This window comes from Eumetopias jubatus, unplaced genomic scaffold (genome assembly GCF_037043125.1).
Source record: "Eumetopias jubatus isolate StellerSeaLion01/CBP00866 unplaced genomic scaffold, mEumJub1_p1.0 scaffold_7, whole genome shotgun sequence".
NCBI lineage: Eukaryota > Metazoa > Chordata > Mammalia > Carnivora > Otariidae > Eumetopias > Eumetopias jubatus.
In genome coordinates this window covers 19,363,152-19,371,746 of record NW_028274813.1, presented here as the reverse complement: position 1 = coordinate 19,371,746, position 8,595 = coordinate 19,363,152, and the positions used below count along the sequence as shown (strand labels likewise).

Genomic DNA, 8,595 nt, shown 5'->3' with positions numbered 1-8,595 from the left:
GATAATAGGAAGGGAAAAATGAAGGCAGGGAAATCGGAGGGGGAGACAAACCATGAGAGAATATGGACTCTGAGAAACAAACTGGAGGGTTCTGGGTGGGTTGGGGGATGGGTTAGCCTGGTGATGGGTATTAAAGAAGGCACGTACTGAATGGAGCACTGGGTGTTATACGCAAACAATGAATCATGGAACAGTATATCAAAAACTAATGATGGCTTTTTCGTGGAGCCTCGGAGGCAGTAGGCTGCTTCAGGATGAAGCTGAACATCTCTTTCCCAGCTACTGGCTGCCAGAAACTCATTGAAGTGGACGATGAATGCAAACTTTGTACCTTTTATGAGAAGTGTATGGCCACAGAGGTTGCTGCTGATGCTCTGGGTGAAGAATGGAAGGGTTATGTGGTCCGAATCAGTGGTGGCAATGAAAAACAAGGCTTCCCCATGAAGCAGGGTATCTTGACCCATGGCCGTGTCCACCTGCTGTTGAGTAAGGGGCATTCCTGCTATAGACCAAGGAGGACTGGAGAGAGAAAGCACAAATCCGTTCGGGGTTGCATTGTGGATGCCAATCTCAGTGTTCTCAACTTGGTCATTGTAAAAAAGGGAGAGAAGGATATTCCTGGACTCACTGATACTACTGTGCCTCGTCTCCTGGGGCCCAAAAGAGCCAGCAGAACCTACAAACATTTCAGTCTCTCTAAAGAAGATGATGTCCGCCAGTATGTTGTGAGAAGCCCCTAAACAAAGAAGGTAAGAAACCTAGAACCAAAGCGCCTAAGATTCAGCGTCTTGTCACTCCATGTGTCCTCTAGCACAAACGTCGGCATATTGCTTTGAAGAAGCAGCCCACTAAGAAAAATGAGGAATAGGCTGCAGAATATGCTAAACTTTTGGCCAAGAGAATGAAGGAGGCCAAAGAAAAATGCCAGGAACAGATTGCCAAGAGACAGAGCCTGTCCTCTCTGAGAGATTCTACCTCTGAGTCCAGTCAAATATGAGATTTTCTAAGAGTGACAAATAAATAAGATCAGACATAAAAAAAAAAAACAACTATTGATGTAATGCATGGTTATTAACATAACATAATAAAATAAAATTAAAAAAATATAAAAGGAAAAAATGTATTCTAAAGACACAAAGTTTATAACCTTAGAAGAAAAAACTAAAAGTAAAATAAGAAATAAGATACCGACCAGAAAAAGGTATTTTCTTTCTATGTTTAATTTTCCAAACTACCAAAATACCCGTATGTGAAATTATGACCCATGAAGTCCTATGAGAGAAGATGCTGACCAAGAGAACAGCATTAGTTAAGACAATTACATAGGAGAAGGCACTCATGAAGCCGATGACAAGCTTAAGTTTTCTTCTCTCAGTGAATGAATGAATCAGTACACAATATTGCACATAAGGCCTACCTATTTTTAATGGAATATATTTTTCTCTTTCAGATATATTTTCATTCAGTCAGGAAAGCTAGACAAAGAGTAAAGCAAAAATCAGCTCACCACTTAGGAAAATACATTGCAATCATTTTAGTATATATGATTCAATTCTTTTTTTCTCTCCATGTCATTTCATTATGTGAGTATATAATCAGCGTACTTAAAATAATATGTCCTTACTACTTTAAACTTTTTTCACTTAATAAATTTTTATACCAATATTTAAATATTCTTCTAGGAGAAAATTATCAGACCTTTATTGTGTTTTATCAAATAGCTCTTGAACCATTTATGTTATATAGATTTAACCAATTCTTTTTTTCAACCAATTCTTTAATACAGGGTATTATTTTTCCCAATTTTTCAGTATAATAAAAGTTAAATTTTCCCCAATTTTTCAGTATAATAAAGGTTAAATTTTTAATAGAGAAATATGACCATTAAAGGAATTATCAGATATAATGACATATTTAAAAAAATCAGTGCTGCTTAATTGCCCTCTGGGGTTTTATAATTTGCAGTTAAAGCAGAACCATACAAGGGCTCTTAATGGTTCACTTTTGCAGAAATACTGGATAGTATTCTGTACATGAGATGTAAATTAACCTCTTTGTGTCTTGTTCCTCATCTGCAAAATGGGGAAAATAATAGTACATGGTTGTGTCAGGTCTTTGATGTTCTTGAAGACAAGTTTATGTGAAGAAAAAGTTATTTAGGTGTTATTTTGTTCTATGAATTTATATACAAATTTCCAATTACCTACCTCTTCCTTAAGCTTTTGCTCAACCTATGATTTTGATTATTCTATTTACAAGTCTAAGAAATTTGAAAACCATTTAAAAGTGGCCTTTGAATAATGCTTGACATCATTAATATACATAGTGAAATTAAGGCCAAATATGTTAAATTGAAATTATACCATTTGTTTTCATTTTAAGTCATCTAATTACTTGCCTTAAACACAATATTAATAGTTACTTAAGTAATTATTAAAAGTATAATAAATTTCTAAGTATGGTAAAATATGTTAGATACATAAGACTGTATAAAATTAGTAAGATTTCATTAAAGTCTAAATAGATTGCTAAACAACTTATTTTAAATTGTAATTAGGAATCTATTACACTAAATTTATAAGCCAAATTTTCTTACAGTAACTATTTGCACTTAAATCATTTCACATGTTTAGGTTTCTGTTTTCCATGAAAATAACAAATATTTGTTTTTTTTTAAATATCTCTTCACTTAATTCTATTTTTTTCTGGTTTTAACTTTGTTCATCCACAAGTAAATAATGTTTGAGGGCATATCTTATCAGTGCAATCTTTTTAGTTATTTATAAAAATATTTAAAGTTAATGTAAAATAAAAGGGACTCTTTTGTGATCTATAGTTCTATGAATTTTAACACTTGTATAGAATCATGTAACAACAATCAGGATACAGCATATTTTCATTACCATTCCCCCCAAAATTCTCATCTGCTGTCCTTGTCATCATAAATTCCCTCTAAGCTTAACCTTTGGAAACCACCAAACTATTCTTTGTCACTATAGTTTAGCTTTTATAGAAAGTTACATAAATCATACAGTGTATCATTTTTGAGACTGGTTTATTTCCTTAGCATAACGTCTTCAGGATTCATCTATGCAGTTGTATTTATCAGTTGTTCTTTCCTTTTTATTGTTAATATTCCATTGTATGGATAAAGCAAAGCATGTCTATCCATTCATCTACAGAAGGACCCTGAGTTGTTTTCATTTGGGGATGATTATTAATATAGCCACTCTAAACATTTGTGTATGAATTTGAGTGAGCATAAGTGTTTATTTATCTAAGGTATGTATCCAGGAGTGGGACTGCTCCAGCACAGGGGGCTTTCAGGTTTCACATTTTTAGAAACTTTCAGTTTTTTTTTGTAAAACTATTGCATTTTAAGGAAAAATTTTGCTTATGAATCTATCAAGATAAACCCTTTTATATAGTTACTATGTTCTTTCTTTCATTCTAAAATTTAAGAAATTAGAAACCTACATCCTTGAGATTAAGTCATCTCATTACCCAATTTCCAGGGCAAATTAGAATCAGAATCATCGACCTAGGTACTCTACCATTTGATAGATTCCACTAGACTATTTACTGCTTAATGAGATTCTGAATTATGTTCCTAATTTTTCTGTATATTAGGGTTACTATTACTGTAGACATTTAAAGGATAACTGGAATTTCTTCACTGCAAACTTACAGTGGACTCTGGTCACATAATTTAATGGTCCTTCCTATATAAGGATATGACAAGACTGACTATAGTTATAGTGCATAGAACAACATCCAGCAAAATAATAGAACCTCTAACTGTTGGTTATTATGATTACCTATTATTTCATTTTTGTTTCTTTGATTGCAAGTGTAACCTTAACATCTAACACCTAAGAGCCTGTTTTTACAGAATAAAATCACATTTGATTTTATAGACAAAAAATCGTGGAATTCTGCTGAAAGAGAAGATTGGCTCTGAGAAAGTAATTTGCTCAACTTCTCAAGGGCTTGTTACACACAGCCTACCAAGTAATCTTTTATTCTTCCTTTTCTACTCCTATTCCTACTAAGATACTGCTATAGTCTCTGCATTGGTCACTGGCCAACATAGGAACGGCAATGTGCCTGCTTGCTGGGGGCAGTCCTTGTGTTTACTTAAATCTCTCCATTCTTAGCGGCTGCTAGTTTCCTAGAGACATGTCAGAGCAGTCCCTTCCCAGCTCAGTCACCTGCAGCTCACGGTGGCTTTGCAGGATCAATAGTCTCGAAGTCCAGAATGAACAATTCCCTCTGTTTAGAGTCTCTTATTTCCAGAGCAGACCAAAGAATTGCCTAGGATCAGAAAATTATGATACCTTTCCTTAAATTCCATTCCCCTCAGCTTGTCTACTTGTCTTCTTCCCAAGCCAAATTATCATCTCTTTCTCCAATTAAAAACAAACTCCCCTCTCCCAAAGGGTGCAAATATCCAACGTATTTCAATGACTAAAAACACATTCTGGGAGAATAAATAGACTCTCCACTAACTTAATGAAGTGGAACATTTTTAAAAGATGTATAACCTTTCATATTTCTTTTCTTGTACAATCTTGCCAATATTCTTGGAATATTTATTTGAATGGCCTTTATAATTTATTAGTTAATAACATTATTTGAGTAGTGTTTATATAATTAGCTATTACATAACAAAAATGCACCTGAATTTAGTGAAGGAAGTATGGAGTATTGAATAAATGACATTGAGGTTAAAGCTAAAAAGTTTGAAAATATATTGCTAGATTCTTATCTAGCTATATATTGCAAAATATTTTGCTGTTGAGTTAGGAAGGGTAAATACATAAATCTAAAATAAAATAACTAGAAAAAATATCTGTGAATAATTATTTTCACTTCAGGTTGATGATTGCTTTTCTATTTATAAAATAAAAGAAGAAATATAGATGCCTCTGTGTACACAAAAATTTACAAACAACAGAGGACTATCAATTAATTTCCCACAAAATATTTGTGTGTCAAAAAATAAAGGAACATTAAATACCAAGCAAACATATGTGATATATAGATTTGTATCTGATCAATCATCTTATTTTATTTATTCCTTTTCTACTACTATGATTTCCATTAAGATAGAGTATAGATTTACATATCTGGAGTTTTAAGCCACACACCCTCTTTCTTTTCAGATTAGTTTTGCTATTTTTAACTGTAAATCTTTGTAGTGGATTTTAGAAAGAAAATTTTTTGTCAGATTCAGTGTTTGTGATTTTGGTTTTCCTTGTTACATTGAGATCTGGTTATTAATTGTATCTATAGAACTCCATTTGATTATTATATGAATCTTTGAGATATTTTCATTATAGAATTTAACCCTGACATCTTTTCTAGGTTAATGTTGCCTCTCTGGTATTTACTAGGTATAATGCAGAAGCCCAGCTCCATCTCTTTCTACTCTTCAGTGCTTCTGTGACTTTATTGTTTTTATGTTTTATAGAAGCTACTCAGAACTCTTACACTCAGGACTTTTCATTGTCCTAGGTTTGGGCAGTAATTTCTTGCATATTATCTTGAGGATATGTGCTTCTATTTTCTAATCTTTCCAATCCATCTTTCACATTGAAGACAGATTGGCATATTTTTTCTAACCCCCCATGTTTTGTTTAACCAAATCCAACGTATCAATAAGATGCTAAAGACCCTTGCCTTAGTCTGTTCTCCAGTCTTCTCCATTACACACTATCATACTTATTCCACACTGCAAACGCAGAATCATCCTCCATTTGACAATATTTCCTTTTTTTTTTTTTTTAGGATTTCTTCTTTATCTATTTGACAGAGAGAGAGAGAGAGAGAGAGCACAAGCGGGGGGGAAGTGGCAGGCAAAGGGAGAAGCAGGCTCCCTGTGGAGCAAAGAGCCTGATGGGGGGCTCAATCACAGAACCCTAGGATCATGACCTGGGCCAAAGGCAGGTGCCTAACCAACTGAGACATCCAGGTGCCCTGACAATATTTCTTTTGCACAATTGTGCATTTGTGTCTGTTGTTCTTGAGGTTGAAATGTCTATGCTATGTTTCTGTTTTTGAAATTTTATTCTTTATAAAGGAACTATCATTTTCTTTATTTCTTTATATCAAGTTTTGATTTAATTTTAGTTAGTTAACATATGGTTTGATAAGTAATAATGGTTTCACTAATTCATTAAGTGATTCATCACTTACATATAACACCCAGTGCTCATCACAATTAAGCTCATCCTTAATACCCATCACCAATTTAGCCCATCCTCCCCCACCTCCGTCCAGCAACCCTCAGTCTGTTCTCTGTAGTTTATACTCTCTTACGGTTTGCCCTCCTCTCTCTTTTTTCCCTTCCCATATGTTTGTCTGTTTTATTTTTTAAATTTCACATATGAGTGAGATCATATGGTATTTGTCTTTCTCCGACTGACTTATTTCATTTAGCATAATACCCTCTAGCTCCATCCATGTCATTGTAAATAACAAGATTTCACTCCTTTTGATGACTTAGTAATATTCCATTGTGCATATATGTATATATATATCCACATCTTTTTTAAAGATTTTATTTATTTATTTGAGAGAGAATGAGAGATAGAGAGCACGAGAGGGAGGAGGGTCAGAGGGAGAAGCAGACTCCCTGCTGAGCAGGGAGTCCAATGTGGGTCTCGATCCCGGGACTCCAGGATCATGACCTGAGCCGAAGGCAGTTTTTTAACCCAGGTGCCCTGTCCACATCTTCTTTATCCATTCATCAATCAATGGAGATTTGGACTGTTTCCATAATTTGGCTATTGTTGATAATGCTGCTATAAACATCGGACTGCGTGTGCCCCTTCAAATCAGTATTTTTGTATCCTTTGGGTAAATGCCTAATAGTGCAATTGCTAGGTTGTAGGGTTGTTTTATTTTTAACTTTTTGAAGAAACTCCATACTGTTTTCCAGAGTGGCTGCACCAGTTTGCATTTCCATTACCAGTATAACAGTATTTCTCTTTCTCTGCATCCTCACCAATATCTGTTACCTGTCAGAATGGCTAAAATTAACAACACAGGAATCATCTTGCTTTAAAAAAACAGTAAAGTCAATGCCTTGAAAAGTTTTTAATGAAGGGAGAAAATTGACACAACCATGGTAAGTTAAAAACAGATTTTAGGCAAGACTGTCCCTCATGATTTGTCTTTCCATAGAGTACTTCTCATTTTTCATTCCCATGAAAAGCATAAATATTGTCAGGTAACAAATAACTGAATGTTGAACCTCAGATGATAAGAATGTGAGCTGCAAATGTATCTACATCTAACTACTCTCCCATGTATAAATTAATCTTTTAGTGCTAAACTTAGATAACTTATTTTTTATTATTATTTTATTTTTCAAAGAAGGAAGATATTTAAATTTTCATCCGTAAATCTTTCTTCAATCTTCCCAAACAAGATTGAATCCTGTGCTTTAAGAAAATACTTCCTTGGGGCACCTGGGTGCCTCAGTCGTTGGGCGTCTGCCTTCAGCTCAGGTCATGATCTTGGGTTCCTGCGATCGAGCCCCGCATCAGGCTCCCTGCTTGGCGGGAAGCCTGCTTCTCCCTCTCCCACTCCCCCTGCTTGTGTTCCCTTTCTCACTGTCTCTCTGTCAAATAATAAAATAAAATCTTAAAAAAAAAAGAAAATACTTCCTTATCTCTGTCATAGCTAATACCTCTCTACCTTATAATGAGATCTGTAATTGTCTGAACTACATAGTAAACTATGACTAACCCTCAAGAGAATACATTCTACTTTGTTTATTTTTTACATTTTATTATTATTTATAAGTTATTTCACAAATGCTAAATCCTCAATATACAATTGTAGTTAAATGAATTTTAAAGATTATCATTAGTTATTATGTCCATTTTTGAATGTTGATTTTGGAAAATTACTTTATGAATAGCTGAGACCTGAGTTTGAATTTGAACTCTAATATTGCCCAAATGAAATCACCTTTGACATTATTCTTGGCTCTGGCAAAACTCAAAGAAAGAGAGAGATGGAGGGAGCACTATATCCTTATTTTGATGATCTTATTGGGTGAGAGAAAATAAATAAATACAATTAATATAAAAATAGTAAGGAACCTGATAAAATCCAGAAAATCAAGAGGTAGAATAATGTAAGATACTTCCAACCATACTAAATTCTAGCGTCACGAAATTATTCTTGCTAGTCCTTTTTGCATTTTGTTGGTGCTATTACAGCTTTCAGGAATGTGCTTTCCCCCAATTCTCCTACTGGAGAAATATGATATATTAATTGATTCATCCATTCTTTTTAGTGCTGGCACAGAATTTTTTCACATGCTGTTGCTACATAAATTAACAAAACCTTGGGGCGCCTGGGTGGCTCAGTCATTAAGCATCTGCCTTTGGCTCAGGTCATGATCCCAGGGTCCTGGGATCAAGCCCCACATCGGGCTCCCTGCTCCATGTGAAGCCTGCTTCTCCTTCTCCCACTCCCCCTGCTTGTGTTCCCTCTCTCGCTGTGTCTCTCTCTGTCAAATAAATAAATAAAAAATATTAAATAAATAAATTAATTAATTAATAAATTAATTAATTAACA

The 8,595-nt window shown here is 34.3% G+C and overlaps 1 pseudogene; it reads left to right on the top strand.

The window, feature by feature from the left end:
* The first annotated feature begins 245 nt into the window (after nt 1-245).
* On the top strand, nt 246-997 carry LOC114207034 (small ribosomal subunit protein eS6 pseudogene; annotated as a pseudogene).
* The last annotated feature ends 7,598 nt before the right edge of the window (nt 998-8,595 follow it).